Here is a 24,301-nt window from a genome sequence, read left to right as displayed (position 1 = left end):
ATTCGACTTTGTGTGCTACTGTAATGAAAAAACCGCAGTAGTATTTGGGTATAAAGATAAGTACGTTTCGGCTAATATGTGTCCTATATGACTAAACACATGACTTTTAGATGCAGTAGGTGCAGAGCTAACAAAAAAATTCATCGGCTTGAAACACTCATTGTGCTTCCCCAAATTGAGACATGTGATCAATAGAAATTATATTATTTATATTGTTTTCATGTTGCCATAGTAACATATTGAATAACAATGATAATATCAAACACAGGCCTCTCTGGCGATGTAATGTCCAGCTTTCCACCTTCATGCTCGGGAAATCCCAACAGAGAGAACTGCCCATCTATGGAATACATTGTTTTTTTTTTTGTCATACCATATAAATGTCAGGATTGTACATAAAACAGACTGCGACCACTTACCAAATCATACCATTGGTTACTTCTCTTTGTGCAAAAAAAGGTTGAAATAACACCAGCGCCGTTGAAGAGAGCTCTAACGATATTGTGACATGAAAGCCGGAATAGTCCATTGCTACACAACGGCTCACTAAAGCTCGTATCCGCGGTACGCTTGTAGAAATCATAGCATTGCCATGGAATTAACTCGTTTCGTAGCAACGGATAAACACAGAATTAATTCTACGTAGCTGAGCCCCTCTTGAGAAGCCGCCAGTTGTGCAGATACCCTAGAACTTCCCAGAATTTTATGGAACCCGAAGGTTCATTACTGTGTTCACAAGAACCCTCCACTGGTGCCTATCCTGAGCCAGATCAATCCTGTCCATAACATCCCATCCTATCTCTCTAAGATCCATTTTAATTTTGTTCACCCACCTACGACTTGGTGTTGCTAGTTGTCTCTTTCCTTCTGGCTTTCCCACCAATATCCTATAAGCATTCCTCTTCCCATTCATTCTGCATGCCCTGCCCATCTCATCCTCCTTAACTTGATCGTTATAATTATACTTGGAGAAGAGTACAAATTATGAAGCTCCTCATTATGCAGTTTTATCCAACCTCCTGTCTCTTCATCTCTCTTCGGTCCAAATATTCTCCTCAACACCCTGTTCTCAAACACCCTCAGTCCATGTTCCTCCCTTAATGTCAGAGACTAAGTTTCACACCCATACAGGATTCGTAAAATAGCCCCACAAAAGATAATCGCAAAAATTAATATAAAGAGATAATGGTGGTCAAGGTCACGCTACTCCAAATCGGCCACGGTAGCTATTCTGAATTGCTCGGTTATGGAAGTTTAAGATGTCAAGAACAGTATTGGCAGTGTTTGGGGAGCTGTATCGTTTTGTAAAAGAATCGCGAATTCACAATCCATATTCGGCAGAAAGATAATAAAATTGTGTTCTGGAAGTGGCCCATAACACATCACGATTTCTGTAGCAATATTCGGCCCACAATACCGTCAGCAAGCAAAGCACACTAAATTTTACACTTTGCTGGATAAAGATAATCTTCGCGGAGATTTAAATTCTCAGTTCCCCTTATGCGACTGTTTTATGTTAACAGTCCCATTCAGATAAATGCTTTCTGTTCTGTCGTGCAAGACGCCATCTTCACAAATCATGCTATCAGTGTAAACTCCCAGCGTTAATTTATGTAAGCGTATCAACATCAGAAGAATCAAACGTACAAAAACATTTAAAATTATAATTTAAGCCATTTCGTGAAGATCCTATAGTTGCAATCCTGAAATGCAACGGCGAGTGTTGTTATATGTAGCATTGCTTTAGGATGTCCTTGTGCTTAAGTACGCCTCACATCGTGAAGACCAGCGCTTGATGTAGGTGAGCGGTGTGATTCACGTTTCGGCCTCTTTATTTCCTAGCAAATAGCGCCCGTTTTCGAATAAGAGGATGAGTGGGCCTCAGAATAGGTCTGAACCTTGTGGAGAAGAGAATAATCTCTTCCTTCTCGGGAATCGAGCAATGATTCCTCTGTGCCCCAACCCATAGTCTAGTAACTGTACCGACTGAGCTGTCTCGGCTGTTATAAGAGCATAACTGATTTAAGAACAATAACATTAAAGCATTCCTTTAAATTAAAGGAAATTCTAACATTTCGTATTGAAAAAATGCAAAATACAGGTTTCAAGAAGCTCTTGTGAGTAAACAGTTTTCAAGAAAATGATGATTGTTGACGACGAAGAGGCTCTTGTTAGCAGATCCATCTACCGACAGAACGTTTACTACTTGCAACCAATGCGTACGCATTTATAATCCCACGCAGCACCATTACGGTTGTATTGTATTGCATCGATATATGGACCACCATCCGTGAACACTTATAGCTCCTGAGATTCATTACTTAACAGCAGCACCACTACTCGCTCACCGCACTAACACTTGACTGGCCTGCTTTGCACTGCAATGAACTGTATAGGCACATCACCCATTGGAAAGTTTCTAGCGAGTTTTCGGCCGACTTAGTTTTTCGGTTTCAGGCGCGCACAGGCCAGGCGACGCGCTCATCTTTCGCGAGAATACTCGTATATGGAGAGGTTTCAGTAACTGAAACAGATTTCTGTGTTTTTGGTAATGCATGATATTTATTCTGCCCAAAAAGTAAATAATTTTTCTGTGTTTTCTTTGCAGGTGAGTAAGACTGCTGAATATGACTGTTTACCACTGAAACGCAGAACAAGATAACCGTGTTGGCAGATACACTTCGTGAGTGGCATCAGTCTCTGGTGCAGTATATTCTTCCATTTTATAAGCAGTGATATCAGACGGTATAATGTACGCCATGAATGTAGATTCAGTGCATTGCTTAAGGAATTTCTGAATGAAAGCCAAATTTCACGAAAACAGGTTATCATGTTGTCTCGTGTATTAGTGACTTGTAGACGAGGTTTGGATTAGTAAATCCGTTTATTGGACACTCACATGTCGTAACTACAATTATAACAATCTGAAGATTACTGTAATTATAATACATAAAGTTTTCAACGTCTGCTTGCTTAGTCGTTGCCTGGTCTCTCGAATTCTGATTTTGGATCTCTGAACCTCGGACTGAGCTTCATGCGGACCGGATATGCATAACCCCCTCCAGCTGTTCCATTCTGGTGTTCAAGTCTACTTTGTGCCGGATACGTGTGTGGTAACCAAACCAGTTGCCACGAAAACGTGTCACAATCTCCGGGCAGCACTTTGATTTCTACAAGCGTATTCGTTGCAGCAAAAATGTGTTTACCAAACCATTGCCCAGCAACGGTCTGTTCCGCGTTGCCATGGGAATGTGTTCAGCGAAGTGCAGATGGTCATATTGCGGCTCTCAGGCGTCATGTCACAATATTTATGCAACTGAAGACAGATGGCGTAGCAGTATGTGCAGAATTATTAGGCAACATACATTGGCGCCACCGGTGGTGGGATGCCAGGCATCACCCCCACCCCCCAGTAATTCCGAAAAAAAAAATTGGAAACGAGGAAGGAAAAATTACGTAGTATTAATGCTAAAAATCATGGTTACTGTTTAAAAATTGTATCCTTTCTAACATAGAGTGATCAGAAAAAAAAAGCCTTAAACAGCTTAAACGAAAATGTTCCAGATCCCCCCCCCCTCCATCTGGAACGAACCCTGACCGTTACGTGTTTATCCCCACTTCCCATTTCAACGTGAAATAAGACAGTAACTATATACAGTAGAACTTGGTTATAACGTCATCAAAGGGACCTAAAAATAGTGTCGTTATAAACGAATGTCGTTGTAACCGAAATGGGCACTTCCACAGTAGCCTTATGTTAGTCACGTAAAAATCTACCAAAAACCGAGTTAAAATGTTGCATTTTTTAGTGAAATACATAGTTAAGTACAGACTAACGTAACATTAACGTGGAATTGCCCAAATGTGTAATATCAAAGACATATTACAGCGCTTTTCACTGACAATACACACCGCACTAATACTGTATATTAAAGGTAGGCCTACTCACCAAATTACAGTAGATTACATCAATTGTTGTGCCTTATTGTACCTAGATACGAGTACAGTAATCAGTTATCTTCATCTGTTTCCTGTTACTTGCCCAATACACACTTTCTAAATTACGTTCAATGTCCATATCAGAGAAATTCAGGAATGAAAATGACGTTACGTACGAGGTTGATGCATTTGTGCATGTCGTACTAAGCAAGGTATAAAAACAGTTGCATTATGAGGAATTAGTTCGTACCATTGAATATTTGACGCAATAGACAAGGTGTCGCAGAAACCGATGTTGCTATAACCAAGTTTTACTGTATACTCGTATGTGTGTATGTGTGGGAGCCTGGATAGCGCAGATCTATACAGCCACTCCCCCATACACCTTCATGGCGTAGTGCTTAATTAATTAAAAACAGGGCCAACTTTACTATATATTTATATCGCTTGGCACCCGGTAGCATAGTTGGTTGTGGCACTATGCTACAAGCCGGAAGGTTGTGGTTTCGAATCCCGATGAGGTGGATTTTTATTTACCCAAGCCCTTCAGCCGCACTATGGCTCTGGAGTCGACTCAGCCCCTAACATGAGTGAGTACCGGGAATCTTCCTGGGGCGTAAATGGCGGCCTGCGCATAAGGGTGACAACCTTATCGCCATCTGTGAGCCGATTGTCTAGAAAATGTGGGAGCCTCGGCGTCTCATAACCCTATGGGCCTGTCATATCTGTAGCAGTATAGACCAATTACATGGATACTGCATGGAATCATGATCTTTTATTATTTTCATGCATACGTATAGATGTGAGCCTAACGTCCCTATGCTGAGTTAAGTATCACGCCATGGGGGAGCGGAGGTATAGCTCCAAGTATTCCTAACATGGGCGCTATGTGGGGGCGAGCCATATTCACACTACAGCCGGTTCAACCTCGGGGAAAAGCCCCATTATATACTAGACAGGAGGCTGTGTGCATCGAAGTACCCATCTAGACGCAGTAGGAAGGAGAAGGGTCCTGCCAGAAATCGAATTCCGGTCACTCAGTTCTTAGCCAGTCGTTCTACTAATTGAGCAGCCATGACTGCAGTGTCACGCAGTGTCGTGTAGAGCAGATACTGTCAGTCTCACACAGAGTAACAAACAATGGATTATGGGAATATTAGTCCTCACTGTAAACTTGAGGTGCATGCGTCACACTTGTGAAATTTCTTCTCTTTTTTTTTCTGCCTTGCACTGACTGACTGACTGTTAAATTGCTGCTGGTCTTCGCCAGCACAGTGATTCTTGGTTCAGAGTCCCACGGGACCCACGACCATATTATGCCCTGTGACTGCTCTTAGAACCTTAAGTTCCTCATCGCCCTCCTACCACTGCAGTAAGAGAGAGAACCTAATTTTATAATAAAATTACACCCACTTTCAAACTATTGTCATTTATGCCATATAATTAGAAAGTTATGGCCAACAGCCATGACGTGTTGAAAACAGCGGTTCTCATCCGATCTCCGAAGTTAAGGAACATTTGGCGTGGTTAGTACTTGGATGGGTGACCGCTTAGAAACACCACGTGGGCTGTTGGCATTCTTTTTGGGCACGCAATAGCGTAGTTGGCTGAGACACTATGCTACAAGCTGGAAGGTAGTGGGTTCGAGTCCCGATGAGGTGGATTTTTTCAGTTGACCTAATCCTTCCCCCAGCAGTATGGCCCTGGGGTCGACTCAGCCTCTAACAGAAACGAGTATCAGGAATCTTCCTGGGGATAAAAGGCTGCCGTCGCATAAGGCTGACAACCTTACCGCTATCTGTGAGCCGATTGTCTAGAAAATGTGGGAGCCTTGACGTCTCACAAACCTGTGGGCCTTCACGGCCTGTTACAGGGATGCTTTTACCTTTTGCTTTTACAAAGTTATTTCAAAATAGAAAATCTTGTGATAGCATCTGCTACGTTTCACGCTAATTTCTGCTTCCAAATTTATTGTTTATTGTTAAGCTTTAACTATTTACGGGTAATAATGTCATGTTGACATATTCGTTTTTAATTTGCATATTTCATTTTACATAGTGATTCTTTTCTTCAAAGCCTCGCATCGCATTTGACAACAGCATGCTGCACACAGGTTGCGAACCATTGCTGTAGCCCGTAAACAGTGTTTTGGATGCTTCCGCTTGAGGCAAGGCAATATAAACATGTTTTAAATTAGCTGGATCAACAATTTAATCCATGGAAATATATGTTGACACGAGGAACCTCTCTTTTTCTGTGTACACGTGTTAAAATTATGCTGATGTTTTTGTTCTTTCATCATAATATCTTCATGTTTATTAGTCTGTTGCCCTTTCAAAGGAATCTACGTATGAGATTTCTGTACTGTCTGTGTGTCCACGTTTTCCTCCGTTCCTCTCTCCAGGTTAACTTTGAATCAGTGAGCCGATTTTCGTGAAACTTCGTATGAACATTGTACCATAAGGTGTCACCCCAACGGCAGACGAGTGAGCTTATAAGGTGGGAGTGACACTAATGCCACCCTGTTTAAGATTCTAAAATTGTATATGGTAATACACATATAAATATAGTGGTCAGAGTTCCTGGCTACAAACCCACAGGTCCCGGGTTCGATTCCCGGCGGTACCAGTTTTTTGTGAGAAGTAGTTAGTCTGGAACGGAGTCCACTTAGCCTTGTGAGGATAATTGAGGAGCTATTATAAGGAAGTAGCATCTCCGGTCTAGAATACCGAAATTAACGGCCGTGGGGATCCGTTGCGCTGATCACCCGACACCCTCTATCCGCTACAGTTGGCACTAACTTCGCCGACAAGCGGCGGTCGCTCGGTCAGTATAGTTCGCTTGCGGACTAAAGACCACGGAGTGTTTTTTTTAATAGACTTTCGAAGAATGTGCAGCTGTGGTATATGGGAAGTCAAGTTAACCACTTACTTCTGTCTAGTGCCGAAGGTAAGAATACATGGAACCGTACCTCTATTTCCTTATGTCTCTTCATATCTTGGTTCTTAATTAATTAAGCACATATTCTACTTTACTATAAATTACGGCTGTGCGAAAATTCTGTTTAGTTTTTAATCTGATGACGATGACTAATGAAACATTGAAGCTTTGTATGTTAAATTAGTATGGAGGTAGATTATGAATATACTATCAGGATTTAGGGGTATGTGATTGTAGACGGGGTGTGGATTTGATCTTGGATTTATTGACCACTTGTATACACCTCTCGGAACTGCACTTTACAATTCACTTTTACACTCACAGACCAGCATCCTCAGTCTATTACACTCTCAACTAGCTGTTGCCTAGCAGTGAACTTTTCCGGCTTTCAGGCTTCATGTCACAATACTTATAAATTCTATATATAGTACTGTATGTGAGTTAACAACTATAAACATCGCGACGGTGCGAAATTTAGAAGCTATATTCGAGGGATCTAGACAGACTTTATGGTTACGTAACGCGTCCTTCGCAACAATAAAGTAAAACTACAGTAATAACAGTAATAAAGTCGCAGGACTAGAAATCTATTCAATAGAAAGAGGATTTTTTAATTCTGCTAAGAATTCCTTATTTGCCAGCGTAAAGAATGGCGGAGCTGTGCCTCAAACCCTCCAGACGTCTTCACGCCTTAGTGCTTACTTTTTTAAGCACTGGAACAGCTTTACATTTACTTCTGTTCTTTGTTTTTTATGTAAATGTGTAACCTAGCCCTTCAGCCTAAGGGAAGAATATGGATCTGGCTTTACAAAGAACAGAATGCCAAAGGAGATGTATTTGGACGTAGGAGAGACGAAACCGCAGTAAACGATTACAAAAAGTTTCCTGTGGCGAAGATGCGTAACTCGCACTATATTGTTAGCGTGTTAGCGTCTCTTGAGTGTGTTTCTCGAACATGTTTGTGGACGTTAACAACTTATTTCGAATAGCGTATGTATAATGTCGAGCGTATAGGCTGCACATGTTTGCTCGTCCTTGAGGGATTAAAAACCAGTGCGAACCAGTGGAAAACAGTTCAAGTGCTGTATTTGTTGTTGCATGTGAAGTTTGTGTTCTCCGATGATCAGTCACATCCTTGGTGATATTTTTCGCCAACTTTCCTCGTAACGGAATGACTGGAATTTCTCTGTGTCAGTTACCCCTAATTAATTTTGAACCAACTTGCGGATTTTTATGTAAAATGGCCTGTATAGGCTGCCCTGCCTTTGTATTCTTTAATTAATCTGTCTATGGCTCTACGGAACGAATGGGGGAGAAGAGGAATGCATTTGGGGTATTGGTGGGAAAGCCAGAAGGAAAGAGATCACTGGGAAGACCAAAGCGTAGATGGGTGGACAATATTAAAAAGTATCTTAGAGAGATAGGATGGGATGGTATGGACTGGATTGATCTGACTCAGGATAAGGACCAGTGGAGGGCTCTTGAGAACACCGCAATGAACCTTCGGGTTCCATAAAATGTTTGGAAATCCTTGAGTGGCTGCAGATTTGGCGGTTCCTCAAGAAGGGCTCAGCTCCATGAGTAAGTAAGTAATGTCTCTACAGTCCTTTTGTTGGACCTTGGCCAGAATAAACTGACATCCATGCCGCGAGTGGGATTCGAACCCACGACCCCAGCCTTCTAGCGAGCGAAGACAGTTCAAGCCTTAGACCGCGAGGCCACTGTGATCGGCACTTTTTAATTAATACCGCCATGTAAACTCCAGAGGTGAAAGTTGCAACTTATCTAATAAGTGCAGAACCCAAAAATGTTATTGGTGTAGCATCCTTTGTGAATTCAGCTGAAGGTCTCATTTCCCTGCTTTCTCCCAAATTTCTCTCCAGTCCTGTCGAATGGTGCGTCGAGGCCGATGTTTAACTTCAACTCCCACGAATAACACGCGTAAGTGACCATAAATAGTCTCCTTTGGATGTATAGTGCATTACACTTCACATGAGGAGCCGTGATAGCTCAGTCGTTATTGCGATTGGCTACGGCCTAGACGACCAAGGGGTCGAAGTTCGAGTCCCGGTAGTGTCAAGAATTTCTCTTCTGCACGTTGTCCAGACCGGCTCTGGGGCCCACCCAGTCTGCTATACAATGGGTACCGGGGGTAAAGCGGCCGGGGCATGAAGCTGACCACTCACCTCCAACTAATGCCAAGGTCAAGAAAAAGTGGGGCTATATCTCCACTCCCCCATACGCCTTCATAGTGCGTAGTGCTTAATTAGTTTAGCTAAGGGACAACTTTACCTTATCCTACCTACACTTTACATATCCACATCAAAATATATTATCAGTATTCACAGAATAGACACGATACATTGAAGCAAAAGATTGGCCTCGTATTCGTAACCTACTACATTACTTTCGTGCAACATGTTAACTCTGGTCATTTCGTTTCTGTGGTAAGCCGAAGTTGCATAATGACAATCATAAACCCGAACCTTACGAATGTTTTCGTATATAGAAAAGGATATATTGATATGTTATTAAAATCTAATACTTTCGTTAAAGTAGTTTGCTTGGTAGTCTTGCAATTTTATATTTAGCGTTTGGTTTTATGGGGATAAACTGTGAACCATTGTTAGGATTAAAAGCTTTCACTCCGGCTATCAGCCCTACGTTTCTGGGTCCGTCTGTGCCTCCATCATCAGGGTCCGGTGTCTGGAGACAGGTTATAGGCATAGGCCCTACCTGTTTGTGAATTATTTCTTTATATTAATATTTATAAGCATGCTTATCGTACGAAACATTGATATTGTGACATGACGGCTGAAAGTCTGAATGATGGAGCCAGAGCACACGTTCATTGCTGAGTAACGGATCGAAAATCACGTTCCCGTTACAACGAACAGCAGTAAACGAGTCGCTGCCAGGTTACAAGTTTCTAAACATGAGATATATGATGTATTTCGTAGAAACGCTTAGGAAACCAAACCGTTTCTTAGGGAATGAATACATGGTTTCCGAGACCACGCATTCGTGAAACACAGTAAAGGAACCTTGGAGGCGGTGACTTCTATCAGGGCCGCGTGGCAGTTATAAAAGGCAATGTGGAGGCGGGTTCGAATAAGGGAATGGACTCCCGTGTGGAGGCGGGGTCGAATACCTCCACCATAGCCCTGCGAGTCGTAAGAGGCGACGAAAAGGGAAGTCTCGAATCTGAGACAGTAAAATATGGTCACGAGTCCCACGGAATTCGGACCCGAGAAAGACTGCGCTGGTGGTAACACACCCATCCTCTCGTCAGAGAGGGCGCCCCATATCAGCAGACCCGCAACTGTCTGACAGTACTAAAAATCTGGTCGCAAGCCCCAGATGGGTGCTTTATTCCAAGACAGACTGGCCGACTGACCGTCGGTTGTAACATAACTTTGGCCATGACTCTAAATGCGATCCATTGGACAGACAGTTCAGTGTTAACCGAATAAAATTCATTACCAAGCAACGACTAGTAAGCACACGTTGATTGTATTTTGTGTGTGATAGTTAACAGTAATCGCAGAGTGTTATAATTTTTTTAGTTATGACTTTTGAGTGTCCAGTAAATCTATTCACAAATCCAAACCCCGTCTAAAGTCACTAATACACGTGATAATATTATACGTATAAGTAACAGGAATTATTCCTGGAATTCCTGTTATCCTCGACTTTAAGGATATGGTGTCCTGAAGGGACGTAGGTGTCATATGCTCTTGTCAGATCTTGTTATTTGACTAGTAAACTGGGCTAACATTTATCGGCCACTGAATGTGTACTTTACAGACAACGGTTGCTAATTACTTAACGGGAGTTCGGTCTCAGCCAGTAAGAGATGTAGTAGGTCTGTATACAGGGATAATATGAGAATATATACTTGTTGGTTCATGTCTAACAATGCAGTGTGCCTTGATCTTAAGCCCCATGTTTATGGTTCTTGTTTACATAAATAGGCAGTTTAAACTTGCACGAAAGTAGCGTTGTAAATGTAATCATTGCTCTTGGTGATTGTTATGCGCATGTGGCAGAATTGTGATACATTTTATACGCTCACAGTAACACAAAGTAGTTCAGTGGTGTGGAATGAAGGCGTGTGTTGAGTGTTTTGTGTACACCACAGTGATAAAACTTGCAAGCATCAGAAACCGTTGAAGAATGGTTTGTAGTTGGAGTTAACACCCACTTCTTTCCATGAAACTCCTCTGGACTGATTCCCACTAATAAATATGAGGTCACGACTAAAATTATACATTATATAATTACTCTTTCACCATCATGTCATTCCCGTAAAAGTACAGGTATCCCTATAACAGGCCATGGAGGCCCATAGGGTTGTGACATGTTGAGGTTCCCGTAGTTTCTAGACACTCTGCTCATAGATGGCGGTGAGGTTGCTAGCCTTACGCGGCGGCAGGCCGCCCTTTACCCCCAGGAAGATTCCTGGTACTCATTTCTGTTAGAGGTGTGTAGACCCAAGGGCCAGAGTGCGGCTGGAAGGATTAGGTAATTTGAGAAAAATCCAATGACCTCATCGGGATTCGATCCCGCGACTTCCGGCTTGTAGCACAGTGCCCCAACCAACTACGCTACCGTGTGGGGGCAAGAGGTTTTCCTCTGCTTCACAGCATCCAGATCGGTTGTGGGACCCACCCAGCCTCCTATCAAAAAGGTACCAAGGGATGTTCCCCCGGGATAAAGCGGCTGGGGCGTGAAGCTGACCACTGACTTCCATCCGAAGTCAAGAATGGTATTGTTATACCGCCACTCCCCCATACATTTTCATGGAGTGGTCCTTAATTAATTAAGCAAAGGGAGAACTGTACCTTTTAGGATGTGAAACGTAAGTTTCGGAGGCGAGATGTTTCCCCGAAATGTCAGTTGACTTTCAAAGGACTACACTGCGTTATGTTTCAAAATATGAAGCTTTTGATGTATATCTGTGTCTAACATATCTTTGAGGTTGTCTCGTCATCAGATGATGACGTAGATCATTATATCGTTAGAAAGTTGTCAGTTTTATCCTCAGCATGGCCATACCAGAGACATTATTAGACCGTCCCGGTTTTTCCGCAAGGTTGCCCGCCAAACTTATGGCGCATACTCAGAGATGTTTTGGACGCAGTTTACACATAATATACCCATCTTCAGTGTTTTAACTAAACAGGTAAGATAAATGTAATTTACATGGAAGTTTTGACATCAATCTTAAACTTAAGTAATAAGCAAGAAATTTAAAATATGTATAATCAGTTCTGTTACCATAGTGACAAGACTACGGACTGGGCATTCGAGGAATTTGGGTTCGTTTCCCGACAGGGGCAAGAGATATTTTCTCTTCGTCGCAGCCTCCAGGCGGTCTCTGGGGTCCACTCAGCCTCCTAGGCAATAGTTACCCAAGCGCTCCTTCCCCGAGGGGAAACCGGCCGGGGCGTGAAGCTCACCACTTGCTTCCATCTAGTGCCGAAGATAAACCTCAGGTTCCAGCCGACCACAGTAGCCGCGCGGTCTAAGGCATGGATGTATGTGTGTGTTTATTCTGAGTTTGTACTGACCTGTGTGAAGGTAGCGGCCTTACGACGGGCTGAACCCGTCCAAGGAGCCCTACCGATTGAGTAAAAAGAGCAAGAAACGGAAAAAGCGGTCCAGATCCAACAAATGATTGTAGAGCCATAGATACATAGATAGTCAAGTTCTCCATAGGTCTTATGACGTCCTACTTAATTAAGTACATCTATAATTTTTCTGTTACATTGACTTTATGTACAGCTGCATGCGTTTACAGAATTTGTTTGGTCTTAATGGAATTATGAATAGCACATTTATTTGCTGCTGTCGTTCCGTTATATTTGAACCGTCCCACATTTTCTGAAGTTTCATCAGAAATTCTTGCACGACAAGAAGTGCATTATCCGAACTATAACCCGTCATTTCGTCACGCATACCAACCTACACGTGACAATTGATCGAAATCCCAAAGTCGCGAAACGTTGTTTGAGATGTAACACGCACATCTAGGTACATCTAGGAGCAAAATGTTTCGTAGCATGTATCTGTGACCCGAATCACAAGTCAGGCGTTCAAGGCCCGTATGTTAACCTACATGCACTCTTCCTGACCTCCAGGCTTACATATTTATTGTTTTTATTTATTTATTTCCTTTATTCCTTCTTCTAACTTTCTTTGTGCACTTATTGATTTTATTTTTCCGTTAGTCCGTTAATGTACGTGTATTCTGCACTTATTTCTTTCTCCACGATCGACCACAGTTAGTTCCCGTTTGTGGTAGGAATGCCCCTTCTGAGATGGTTCCAGGAAGCCCAGTACGAAACTACAAAATAAGTGCATATTCACACGTACCATTCTCCGTTAAATTCTGTTTTACTATATCGTTTTTCCATTAACAAATTTCCGTTTATATTGGAGGTAATTTTAATTTGGTTCTCACTTTGGGATAAATTTGCGTTAAAGGAAAGTTTCCTTTTTACTAATTCAACTTCGATTTGTATCAAATTTTGTACTATCGTTTTCTGTATTATTTCTGGTTACGAAGTAAAAACGGGAAAACTATATAAAAACATTTTAAGCACAATTAGGTCACCATTATGTTAACTGTTTAATTAATCTTAAACACGGTTTATTGGCCGGTCACGGTAGCCAAGCGGTCTAAGGCATGCACTATCTTCGCTCGCTCAGACTCCGGGATCGTGAGTTCGAATCCCATTCAGGGCATGGATGTTCAGTGTGTGTGTTTCTATGTTTGTGTACAGGTAGAGGCCTTGCGACGAGCTGATCACCCGTCGAAGGAGTCCTACCGAATGTCTTAAGATCTAGTAAACCGAAGTGAAACGGAAAGTTTCATGGAGGTAGGTTAAGGCCCAAATTGGGGCTGTAGCGGCAGAGGAAAAAAGAATTGTTTATTGACGGCCTTTTGTTTTGCTGCTGATAAAATACTGGGCTTGCAAAACTTTAGAAATATAATTAATTAATTATTTTATTTTAATATCGAACACTCCTATCCAATGGGAACTGGGGGTCTATTTCGTGAGATTAAAGCGGTCGAGGCTTGAAGCTGACCAGTTACCTCTATCTAGTGCCGAAGTCAAGAATGATGGAGCTGTGCCTCCACCCCCCCCCCGGTATACATTCACGGTGTAGTGGTTAACTGATTAAGCATGGGGATATCCTTACTTTACCCTTACCCTACACTTTGTTAAATGCTTGACGTCACAACCTTCAGAAGTAATGAAAAATATATATGTATGTACTTGTACGTCATATGAATAAGACTCATGAGTAAAGCTTTATGTATTCTCGGCAACAAGAGCCACATAATATAATTCCACGTACCAAAATTCATTATTCAAGTAATGACCATGCACTCTGACTCTAAAGAAGGCGGCAGTTATGCGAAACGTTGCTTTTATTCCCTAAGACAGTGATGTGCCGAAAGACTGCGCAGTAAAGAATCAAGAATGTTCTGCGTTATATCTCTTCCAGTAATTACAGATGCTCGTAAAGAGATATTGTAAGTTTTATGCACCAATTCCTGGGAAAATATGATTTATAGAGTTTCCCATAAAATGTTTTCTGTTAGCTAACAAGATAATAAATTTCAGCCACGAATGAGATTTGCAGAGGCGGTCTTTCGCCCTAGTGAAGTAGTGCTATGTGTGTCAGAATTTGTCACGCGCCTTCCAGAGGCCACAGGGAGAAATTGCATTATGGATCTCTTCGTCGGTAGCTTGGAGCTTGGCTTAATTGAATCTGTAATGAAATTTGTCTCTCAAAACAACAATAATGAAGTCGCGTCAGTTCGAGCAATAGTACCGCTTACAGAAAGAAAGCTTGGTATGTGTTTTACTAGATATGCTTTAGTTCCTGATTTCCTAAATACATTGTTTTTAATCCTTCGAGAAATGGATTACTACTCGTAAGATGTTCTGTTCCTACGTAGGATTTGATGTTCTCGCAGCGGTGATTATGAAGAGGTCTGTCTTATGGGATATAATGCCGTGTGGTTAGTTCAAAGTCAACGGAAGTTTCGGAGTAACATGTCGCCTCTCTCTTCAGAGTCGAAGAATAAGCCAAGCAAGAAACCAGCGTAGAAGGCCGCGCCATAGCTCAAGCGGTTAGTCGCTGGCTTCCCACCGCGGTGGCCCGGGTTCGATCCCGGGGTCTGGTCAAGTGGGATTTGTGATGGACAAAGTGGCACTGGGGCAGGTTTTCTCCGAGTACTTTGGTTTCCTCTGCCTATCTTCCTTCCACCAATTGCTCCACAATCACCCTCACCTATCATCTGGGGCTGGTACAATAGGCCAGAAGTGGCCGTAGTACAAGGGACTTAGTCCCACTCCACTAGCAATAAAAAAAAACAGCGTAGAAACAGATGGCTTGTTCTTCGGCCCTGAAGATGGAGGCGACATGGTCTTCCAAAACGTCGGTTGACTTTCAGCGGACTGCACGATGTTATATCCTAGAATATAGAACTGTTCTATTTTTAATTTAAGGTTCGGCCACACAGAGCGCTACGCTATGTTCGCTACCTACGCTGTGTACGTAGCGACGCAGCTAACATAGGGAACATAGCGTACGTAACGTACGGAAGTCTGTGGGGCCAGTCACATTGGCAATAAAGGAAGATATTTTTCTGTTCGTATAGCGAACATAGCGTACGTAGCGCTCTGTGTGGCCGAACCTTTACACGATATTGAAGTGGATCTTAGAGAAATGGAGTGTGATGTTGGCTTGATTCATCTGACTCAAGATACGGGTCATTGGCAGGCCGTTGTGAACACACTTCCATAAAGAAGGAACACGTAACTGACTTCAGGTTCTCAAAAAGGATTGTATTTCAAGGGCTTAATTGGTTAATGGTTTCTCAAACTATGGATCGCTACTCTAAGAGGCCTCGCCAGAATCGCAAGAATTATTTAAAATACGAGGAAGAATCAGTAAATAGGTCACAAATGGCAGTGAAACGGCTGTAATGGATTTAATAGTTTTCTATGTGTATCACTAGGTAGCAGCACAGTCCAGCTTCATGACAGTATAGGTAGCAGACGCGCATGCGCATATTCGGAGACTGGTTTCAATGGTCAAAATGGCGACCATGCTTGTAAAGTGTCATACCGAAGAGCAGGGTTCTGTTGTGTGTTATTGTGTGCAAAAGGACCCAACGCAAAGGAATATTCATAAAGAAATTATTGCTGTTTACGGTAAGAAGTGTTTGTCGCGTAAAGCTGTTCACAACTGTCCAAGATATTTTCTCAAGGACATTCAGAAGTCGCAGATGATGAAACGGAGGTGCGGAAGAGGCTGAGATAACAGTCAAAAGACTTCTGTGCTGTAGGTTTCGAGGCACTGGTGAAGCGATGAGACAGATGTATCTGTGTTGGTGGAGGATATGCCTAGAAATATAAATGCTTTTTCCATACATTCTATTTCCACTTGTGGCCTGTTTACTGACTCTTCCTCTTATAGATGTGGCCACGTACAATTTAGACAAGTCTGCGAGATTTAATATAGGTGCTTTCGGAAAATGTAACAGCAGCCGAAGAAACTTTTCGCGAATTGTTTCGTTGCTGTGCAGTAACGTTTTGCAGCTCACTGTACACCTAGGAAGACTATGAACCTATTTAGTTCCTTGCCACCATATAATCTGATAGAGACGGCTGCAGCGTGCAGAACTGCACTTTTCACTGAACGACAGAGATTTGAGGGGGGGGGATAAAGTTATATATATTATTTGAAGGGGTCGCGATGTGGCAAATTTTTGGAAATTCTGGGTTATATGTTAGAGCAGTGTTTTCTTGACAGATTTCAAATTTTTTATGAGTTGTTGTCCTTGCCTTTTCTTTTAGTACTTAAGTAACAGATCCGAAAGTCACTGTGTATATCCTGTAACTTCCACTGGTCTAAATGGTAAGAATTGTGGAAGTACCGTTTACTAAGCCAATGAAGATTGCGGGAAGGAAACAGTAAAGCTATCCCTGCACCAGGCCGTGGAGGCCCATAGGGTTGTGAGACGTCGAGGCTCTCACATTATCTAGACAGTCGGCTCACAGATGGCTGTAAGGTTATCAGCCTTACGCTCTGCCCAGGGCTAGAGTGCTGATGGAAGGATTAGGTCATTGGAAGAATCCAGGGACCTCATCGGGATTTGAACTCGCGACCTTCCGGCATGTAGCATAGTGCCTCAACCAACTACGCTACCGCGTGCTCCCCCAGCTATCATGGCTTATTAATTGGAGGATTTTAAATGTAGCGCGTGATTACACAACATCTGTATACGGTAAATGTGTACCGCATCCAGATGCAATTGCAGTGACTGGATGCCTCCTTGCTATGGAACACACATTGCAGCGGCGTCAGTATGCTCCCTGATAGATTTCTTTGGTTTTTATTATACTTCCTCATTTCAGTCATTTTTTAAAACATTGGTCAGTATTTGGACGTTCATAAGAGTCATGGTTAAAGAGGACGGTTTGAATCGATTGAATTATTTTATGGTTCCTGTTCTCATCAAGTGAATCGATCGTTTTTGGATGCGGAATACGAAAATAGCAGAGTGTTATTTCCACTATAAGATATTGTTGATACGCACCTGTCAGCGAAGTGACCTAACCCCCCCCCCCACTAAATTATAGACGGTGGACTTAACCCAGTTTTCCTGCACAGTCGAAATTGTGCGGTGTCTGAAGAATGTTATGGTAGTAGGCTTGTGTATTGTCAGCACTACATGTGATCCCAACTGTAGGATATTATTGATACAGCAAACAGAGCCTACATCCCCCCACAGAGTGGTGTGAGCGGACTCAACTAAGTTTTCCTGCGCAGTCGAAATTCTGTGGCCTCAATATCGTACTAGAAACAACGTAAAGATATCCCTGTAACAGGCCCATGATGTTGTAAGATGTCGAGGATCCCACATTTTCTAGACAGTTGGCTCATAAATGGCGGTGAGGTTGTCAGCCTTACGTGCCGGCCGCCCTTTAACGTCACAGGAAGATTACTGGTACTCATTTCTGTTAAGAGGCTCAGCCGCCCCCATGGCCTAAGCGCGGCTGGAAGGATTAGGTAAATATGTGTACTGTGTGTGTTACGTGGAATTGTAGAGTTTTCCGTGTCTCTATCTACCAGCTTAGATATTGCGTTACAGAGGAGTACAGGACTTCGTGGTATGAGCTTCTCGCCCAAAGACGCCTACTGAACAGGCGTAGATACGTTGTCGTGTCTGTCTGTACAGGGGCGGATCCTCAACGTCCCTCTCTTTCGCTCCAGCACACAGTAAACCCTTCTGACGTCAGTGAACTCCCGAGTACTAGGAAAGGAGTGCTGCAGCACTTGGCTTTGTGCTTTTAGAAGGAAAGTTCAATATAGAAAATTCCCTGAATGATTTTCCCACCTTGACTCCAAGAACTCGAGTGAACAGTTCTTGTTTGAGAAGCTATGACGCGCAGTTGAAACCTGATGAATGCAGACATTTCTTATTGTTGGTCGACTGTTAGCTGTTATCCTATGGAGCGATTTCGTTAATGCCTGTATTCAGGTCCCTAGCCTAAGGGAGCCCCAAACATAATCTTATTTAATTAAAAAAATATATAAGTAAGAAAGAATATGGAAATTCTGTTTAATTGAATGGTTGACTTATTCTTGGCCTTTCGTCGATATTAGTTTGATAGTAAATCTGATTTTTTTAGCCTACTTCCCTTATTTTGAAAAAATAACAAGAAGCTTATGATATCAGCTGCTGTCTGTGCATTGTCCATAAGTTTTTAAGCTTATGAGGGTACTGAGATCACCTTGCCTACTGTCTGTGTCCCCCCCTTAATTTTTGTTAGAAACTTATGAGATTACTTTGCTGTCTGCATGTCCCGTTTTTTTTTCGTTATCTGTGCTGTCCTTGTATCAAATGAAAGTAGGCGATTATTCTTCCCAGAACTTCTTGTTTCAAGTATGTGTACTAAATGTTGTGGCATGTAGACCCGTTGCAAGGCAACAACCGCGAAACAAACAACTAGGAAACTATCTGTACACAGCAACAGAGTAACGGCGTTAGGAGTGTGGAGGTGAAGCTCCACGCGTTAGAAACCTCATCAGATGCAGGTGACTGGTCACCTTTTTGCTTCTGCAGTATCGGCTCCTTTTTATATTGCGCAGAAGGTTGTATGGCCATGTAATGGCAACAATTGACATCCTTTTAGAGGTTGAAGTACAAGTGACATGTTAAATTCATGGTTCCTTACAGAGGGCGGTGAATTTTTGGACCTGAAGGCAGTGAATGAATTCGCCGAGAGAGGAAAAAACAGATGCTTGAAGTGAAAGTCCGTTAGAAGATGGGAATCATGGGAAAAGTCACATGGAATCCAGATTAGTTATTGTCTTGTATATTGGGGACGTTCTGCTCCCACCAGCTCCCCTTCATTCTCCCCCCCCTCTCACACTGTCATATTTAGTAAGGGAATGGCTAATTATGTTACGTTTCCAGTCATGAGAAGCCTTGTTTTTACGAAAGTAGTTTCAACACACATGTTATCTTCTTTTTTTTCCTTGGCACTACAGCCCCGGTGGTCCTAGGCCTACCTCCATGAACTTCTCCATTCACTTCGGGTTTTCTAGATCTTACACGTTCGGTAGGACTCCTTGGGCGGGTGATCAGCTCTCGCAAGGCCTGTATCTGTACACAAACACAGAAAAACGCACACACACACAAACTAAACATCCATGCCCTGAGTGGGATTCGAACCGAGTGAAGACAGTACATGCCTTAGACCGCTCGGCTACCGTGACCGGCCATGTTATCTTCTAGTCCCATAAAATTATTTTTATTCGCACGTCTTCATGCAAACGTTCATTACGCCTGCTCTTCTTGACCCAGAGAGTATACGTCAAATCTTAATAGATCATCATCATTGGCGAAACAGCCCTTTTTGAGGCATAATCTTCTTTATAAGGTTCTGTCAGAATTTTCTATTCCTGGGAATTAGACCATCTGCTTTTCACTTCTTTGGTTTTAGAAACAGTATTTTTTTTTTTACGGAACAAGGTCGTGAGCCTTGCCTCCAATCCTCAACCTGGAGTACCAGGTCTCTGTATTTACGTCCCCCAGTTGCAGGGTTGGACCGCCTCTGTGGTCTGGAGTTCCTGGCTACAGATCCAGAGGTCCCGGGTTTGATTACCGGCGCTACCAGATTTTCTGAGAAGTAGTGGGTGTGGAACGGGGTCCACTCAGCCTCGTGAGGATAACTGAGCGAGCTACTTGAAAGGAAAAGTAGCGGCTCCGGTCTAAAAAACCGAAATTAACGGTCGTGGGGATTCGTTGTGTTGGCTATGCGACACCCTCTATCCGCTAAAGTTGGCACTAACTTCGCCGACAAGCGGCGGTCCCTCGGTCGGTATAGTTCGCTTGCGGACCAAAGCCACAGAGTTTTTTTTTTGTTAGTTATAGGGTGGCCCAGTTACACTCCCAGGCAACGGATTCTCTTTGCATCACCTTCTACAACCCGCAGAGCTACGGTACGGGATAAATGCTTACGGACAGCGCACGAAAATTAAATTGGTGTGATGTAATGCATACTTGTACGCAGGTATGCTGTCGTTAGGAGACTGTGTATTTTGCTTGTGTTGAGCTGATCTCACTAGCTGCGTGATGCAACGTGTTTATTGTCTTCTGCTTCGAACACTGAGACCTTGAGTTCGAATTGCACGTGGGGCATGAAGTATGTGTTTATGTGTGAAGGTAGCCGCCTTTCCGCAGGCCGGCAGCCTGCCCAAGGAGTCATATCTAATGTATATAAATACGATTCCGAAACCCGGAAAACAGGAGGCCTTGGCGTTAATCTGTCGCGTCCCACATTACGTACTGCTTCGTTATTCACATTTTTTGATGACTCATTTAAGTATTACATGACCAGACGCTCATGGCCCTGATAAAGTTTATGTAGTAATATGGTATATCTCTGTTACCGACGCGGCCCGGGTCAGGTCATGTGGGATTTGTGGTGGCCAAAAGGGCACTGGGGCGGGCGATCACAGCGACCGCGCGGTCTAAGGCATTAACTGCCTTCTTTCGCTCGAACAGTGGGATCTTGGGTTAGAATCCCACGCAAGGCATAGATGTCTGTGCGTTTATTCTTTGTGTCGTTCTGTTTGTAGGTAGAGGCCTTGCGACGGGCTGATCCCCCGTACAAGGAGTCATACCGACTGTGTATAGGATTTAATAAACTGAAAATGCGGCCAAGTTCCAACAAAGGGCTGTAGAGCCAAGGATAGACAGACGTAGAGAGAAAGAGAGAGAGAGAGATGATTGGATGGATCAAAATATCATCAGAATTTCGTTTTCACTTAACGAAAAGTAAGAAAGAGAAGAATGCGGTTCTTGAAGTGTACCGCACCCAATGCTGTGACATCCCAGGTGGCCGCTTGGTGCACGTGTACTGTTGCGCCCGTCTCGACCTTTAAATAAATGCAACTTATCACAGTAAAATATTTCTACGTTCCCATGACATTTCACTAGCAGATACATTATGATTCACTAATGTGCATGGAGAGACGAAACAAAAAGACTTCTAGCAGTTTCGCTCACGCTTGCTCTAGTAGTGCTAAACTCTATTTTGTGAGAACTTTGATCTGTCTAGGATTGTAAGAAAGAATGAAAGAAAGGATTGTAACATGAATGGTACATATTCATGCTTAAACTGTTTTTTTTACACTTGTGAGAGAGTTATTTCGAATGACATGTATTCGACACGAAGAATTTCGCTTTCACCATGCACCGTACCTGCCTGACATGAATCTTTTGTTGCTGTTACTTTTACGTAAAATGCTTCCTTCTCCTGTACACTGTGTTCCATATCCATTGTATTATGTGTATTACTTAACGTTGTGGTCGAATTGGAATCGCCACCCGTTCATATGCCAGAGGTGTCCGGTTCAATAGAGACCGGCTAGTCTGACAAAGGATTTTTGCGGTCTTCCTCGAGGCATATGTCACGATAGAAGGCTGCAATGAACGCTTCCATCTATATAGAAGATAGCCCAAAATTCGGTTAACTGATTAGTGAAATGTAGGCTGAAATACATTAGAAATATCCTTATAAAAAAAAAACCCCACGGCTTGAATCCGTAAGCGAATTATACCGACCGAGCGACCGCCGCTTGTCGGCGAAGTTGGTGCCAACTTTCACGGATCGAGGGTGTCGCATGGTGAGCGCAACGGACCCCCACGGCCGTTAATTTCTGTTAGAAATATTCTTATTACTTACTAAATGTACAAAATTATTCGAAATGAGATTCTCCATGTTCAGTGCACAAATCAGGACGTTGTGATACCGTTCTACAGATTGACTGGCGGGTTTATATCTGATCATTCCCATTAATACGAGAGAATATTTTAGGTTAAGTGTCTTTTGCGCCACTCGAGGATGAAATGGACAGGTCATGTATCACGCATGGGAGAGGAGTTGGTGGAGGGTTTTGATAGGAAGACCTATATATAGGCGGGAGGGTACTATCAAAATGGGTTATAGACTGAGGTATGGACTGGATTAATCTGGCCCAGGACAGAGACCAGTGGCGAGGTGTTGTGAACAGCATAATGAACGTTCGGCTTCTTGAGTGAATGAGCAATTACTGGCTTCTCAAGCAGGGCTGAGCTCCATGGAGTTATTGCACTAATTCAGAAATCTCATGATTCGACGCCATATAGTCCGAGCTACTGGCAGCGTCGTTAAATAAAAGAACAAACTCCGTGGCTTTAGTCCGTAAGCGAACTATACCGACCGCCGCTTGTCGGCGAAGTTAGTGCCAACTTTTAGCGTATAGAGGGTGTCACGTGGTAAGCGCAACGAATCCCCACGGCCGTTAATTTTCCGTTTTCTAGACCTGACGTTAAATAAACCATAACTGAATAAATATTGTGTGTATTCCATATGTAAACAAAGCCTTCAAAATACAGTTTTGCGTCAGATGTCTTACTTAACCCGGAATGCGTTGTCGCAATTCTTTGACGTCATTTTTTTTGTAGTGTTGTTTTACTGCCTGAGCATACGAATTAATGTGACTCTGAAATATTTCTACAGCTGATGCAGAAATCTCCAAACGAACACGTTAATGAAGAAGATTATGTAGCAGATAATATACCAAGGAACTCCTGGCGATGTCAAGAGGAATTATGATAAAACGTGATAAGCAAAATATTTATAGGAACTTTTATTTGTCAGTTTTATTTACGTATAAAATAAACTGTCCATGTTTCTGTTGATTGCGGTACATGGAAGAATAATGAAATATTACGGGTTTTTTTTTGGGGGGGGCACTATGCTACATGCCGGAAAGTCGCGGGATCGAGTCCCGATGAGGTGGATTTTTTCCAGTTGACCTAATCCTTCCAGCTGCACTAATGAGTACATGTAATCTTCCTGGGGAGTAAAGCGCGGCCGGCGCGTAAGAATGACAACCTTACTGCCATATATGAGCCGATTGTCTACATATAGTGGGGCCCTCAACGTCTCAGAACCCTATGGGCCTCCGTGGCCTATTACAGGGATAGCTTTACTTTCTACTTCTACTGTTTATAGGTTAAGTTTTTTTACTTAACTTTTTATAAAGGTAAAGCTATCCCTGTAACAGGCCACGGAGGCCTAAGGGCCCATAGGCCCCCACATTTTCTAGACAGTCGGCTCACAGATGGTGGTGAGGTTGTCAGCCTTACGCCTCGTCCGTCCTTGACCCCCATGAAGATCCCTGGTACTCATTTCTCTTAGAGGCTGGAAGGATGAAGTCAATTGAAAAATCCAGTGACCTCATCGAAAATCGAACTCGCTACCTTCCGGCTTGTAGCATAGTTCTGAAGCAACTAATCTACCGCGTGCCACTCTTTCATTTATATCAACTGTCTGAAGTACATGGTTGAATGAGTCTTCTATGCGTTAAATGAAGAAGACTTGCCTTGATAAATGATAGCCCAAGAATGCAACTTCTAATGGACTTCTATCTTGATGTGATGCTGTGTTCAGTGCGGGCGTAATTATATTGCATTGCGTCACCAACTCCCACGCATCTAATACTGCCTCCACGTGCAAGCGATATAGAACTCTGCCTTTATTGATGTACCCGTGCCGTACGGTGCCGTGTTGTAGTGGGTGGCAGACGATCGATAGTTTCTGTCTCTCACGGCCACCATCTTCCTCCGGATGGGATTCAGACGTCTGGACACTTACCGGACCGCTCCAGAATGACAAACTGTTGCTGCGGCCAGGTGTACAATAGACAAATTCTGCCAGCATCTGCAGTTCTGCGTCCTTCGATGTTGATACCATCTCAGATATCAGGCGGAAACCTTTTGTCTGGATCCGGAGTATTATACAGGATGTTTCATAATGTGATAATTCTGTAGGTTATT

General features: G+C 42.9%; 1 protein-coding gene and 1 pseudogene across 2 annotated transcripts in view; both read left to right on the top strand.

Annotated features, from left to right (window-relative positions):
- LOC111867624 (3-phosphoinositide-dependent protein kinase 1) overlaps positions 1-24,301 on the top strand; it is a 190,787-nt gene that overhangs the window by 65,892 nt on the left and 100,594 nt on the right. The gene's annotated exons all lie outside the window — the stretch shown is intronic.
- Positions 5,396-5,516, top strand: LOC111867644 (annotated as a pseudogene).

Source organism: Cryptotermes secundus, unplaced genomic scaffold, assembly GCF_002891405.2.
Source record: "Cryptotermes secundus unplaced genomic scaffold, Csec_1.0 scaffold548, whole genome shotgun sequence".
NCBI classification, from domain to species: Eukaryota; Metazoa; Arthropoda; class Insecta; order Blattodea; family Kalotermitidae; genus Cryptotermes; species Cryptotermes secundus.
Note: the sequence above shows the minus strand (reverse complement) of the source record. Positions and strands in the feature narration are given on the sequence as shown.